Genomic DNA, 2500 nt, shown 5'->3' with positions numbered 1-2500 from the left:
AGCGCGGGTAAACGGCGGGAGTAACTATGACTCTCTTAAGGTGGCCAAGTGGCGGCGGTGTGGCTGCATCCGGACTTGGCTTTTCGAAGTGCGGTCTTGATGTAGTCGTGCTGCTGCTGCGAGGTGCCTTCCTTGGGTTATGGTTACAGGGAGAGTGATGCGCAATACATGGGCCTAGCCCTCTTAGCCTCTCCTCTCCTGCGGTCTTCTCCCCTTCTCGTGGGCCCGCTGATTTTCGCAGAGTGGAAGACCGCACCAGGGGCTTGGGGGGGTTACCAGCCCCCCCTCGCACTATCCCTTTTTTAGTTGGGGGCAGTATTCAGAGAAAAAGTGGTGGCCCTTCCGCTGAAGGTGCCACCCCAACTCCCCCAGCACCTAGCCGGCCAACCGGCCGTGCCGAAAATCTTGTAACTTTTGCAGCAGTATACGCCTGTAGTGAGTGCCACCGCAGCTTCACCACCAAGAACGGTCTCGGGGTCCATCGCCGCCGCCAACACCTTGCGGCCGCCAACGCGGAGATCGTCACGGAGAGGCATCGCGCGAGGTGGACGGAGGAAGAAGTCCTGTCGCTCGCCAAGGCAGAGGCCGAATTGTTCCTCGAGAGGGACGCCCGGTTCTTCTTTGTAAATCAAGAGCTCATCAGGATGTTCCCCGACCGAACGCTTGAGGCAATCAAGTGCCGACGGCGGCAAGCTGCCCACAAGCAGCTTGTCCGCCAATTCATGGAGGCGCTTGAGATCGGTCGGGGGGAAGAGCCGGCGTCCCGCCGGGGAGCAGCGAGCCCGCTGCCTGACGCGGGCGAGGCCGCTGCGCCGCCCGTCGACGCAGCCGAGGACTTCGCGGCCGACACCACCGGGCCGCCGCCGGAGGGGCCGACTGACGCCGCCATCTGGGAGCATCTGGCGGGGCTACCCGCTTCCGCCCAGCGTTTCTCTGCCCTGGATCGTGTCATAGGTCTGGGGCGGGGCACGCCGCCCGATGTCATCCTGGGCATGCTCCCGGATGCCCTTGCGTCGGTCGGGTCCAGAGGGGAGAGATCGATCACCAGGACACAGCGGCCGCGCCAACCATCGAAGCGGCCGCCTGCCGCGCCGCCGACGCAGAAGCGCAAGCGGCGCCGCTGGGAGTACGCGAGAACGCAGGATGCCTTCCGACGGTCGCGTGCGCGTTGCGTGCGCGGCCTCTTGGATGGCACCCTGCTCCAGCCGCCACCTGCCATCCCTGGTCTGCTGGACTTCTGGGCGGACCTCTTCACAAAGAAGCCCATCTCCACCGCGGGCTTCATTCGTGACCGCCTCCTCCCGCACTCGGAGCCTGTCGCTCCCGAGTGCCTATGGGGGCCGGTCACACATGAGGAGGTCGCCGCCGCGTTGCCGCCCAGGGGATCAGCAGCCGGGCCGGACGGCCTTACCCCAGCTGAGTTGCGGCGCCTGCCGCACGAAGTCCTGGTGAAAGTGATGAATCTCTTCCTTCTGGCCCGCGCCCTTCCGGAACGCCTGCTTCGCGCGCGGACGTCCCTTCTCCCGAAGACGGCTGCACCAACATCCCCCGCTGACTTTCGCCCCATTACGGTCTGCTCGGTGTTGGCGCGGACCTTTCACAAGGTTCTCGCGTCACGCCTGATGCGCGCATGTGCTGTGGACGAACGTCAGCGGGCATTCATCCCTCGGGATGGGATGTTGGAAAATACCTTCATCTTGGACACTGCTCTCACCGACGCAGTTCGCTCCTGCCGCTCTGTCTTTGTGGCATCGATCGACGTATCTAAGGCATTCGATTCGGTAGATCATGCTGCCCTTCGCCCCGTGCTGAAGGCGCATGGCCTGCCGGATTGTTTTGTCGAGTATGTCGAGCGGTGCTACGAGGGCAGCACGACAGTGATAGCGGACGGCGCCGGCGTGGGCGTGTCTGTGCAGCCAGCACGGGGCGTTCGCCAGGGCGATCCCCTCTCCCCCCTCCTGTTCAACTTTGCGGTGGACTACGTTTTAGGCCAACTGCCCTCCCACATCGGAGCTCGGATCCTCGGTCGCAGAGTCAACGCTGCGGCCTTTGCAGATGACGTCTTGCTGTTTGCAGCGACCCCGAGGGGCTTGCAGTCCCTCATCGACGCAGCTACCGCAGCCCTCGCCCACCTGGGGCTGCAGATCAACGCCCGGAAGTGTTTCACCCTCGCCTTAGTCGCGTCAGGGCGCGAGAAGAAGGTGAAGGTGGACAGCAATGTCACCTTCACAGCAGGCAACACCACCATGCCTGCCCTGCGTGTGGGTGAAACCTTCCGGTACCTGGGGCTGCAATTTTCCACGGCGGGTCGCTGTGTCTTCAATCCACGTCGCCACCTGGTGGAGCAGCTTGACGTCATCTCCCGAGCTCCGCTGAAGCCGCAACAGCGCCTCCACGCTCTCACCAACGTACTTCTCCCTGGCCTGTACCACGGGCTGGCCCTCAGCCGCACCCGGGTGGGTGCATTGAAGTCGGCCGACGTCACCATCCGGGCCGCCGT

At 64.1% G+C, this 2500-nt stretch overlaps 1 pseudogene; it reads left to right on the top strand.

Moving 5' to 3' along the window:
• The window catches only part of LOC126432843 (large subunit ribosomal RNA), a 7959-nt pseudogene that overhangs the window by 2844 nt on the left and 2615 nt on the right, over positions 1 to 2500 (top strand).

The sequence above is a fragment of the Schistocerca serialis genome, unplaced genomic scaffold (assembly GCF_023864345.2).
Source record: "Schistocerca serialis cubense isolate TAMUIC-IGC-003099 unplaced genomic scaffold, iqSchSeri2.2 HiC_scaffold_1155, whole genome shotgun sequence".
Lineage (NCBI taxonomy): Eukaryota > Metazoa > Arthropoda > Insecta > Orthoptera > Acrididae > Schistocerca > Schistocerca serialis.
This window is presented reverse-complemented; position numbering and strand designations above follow the sequence as displayed.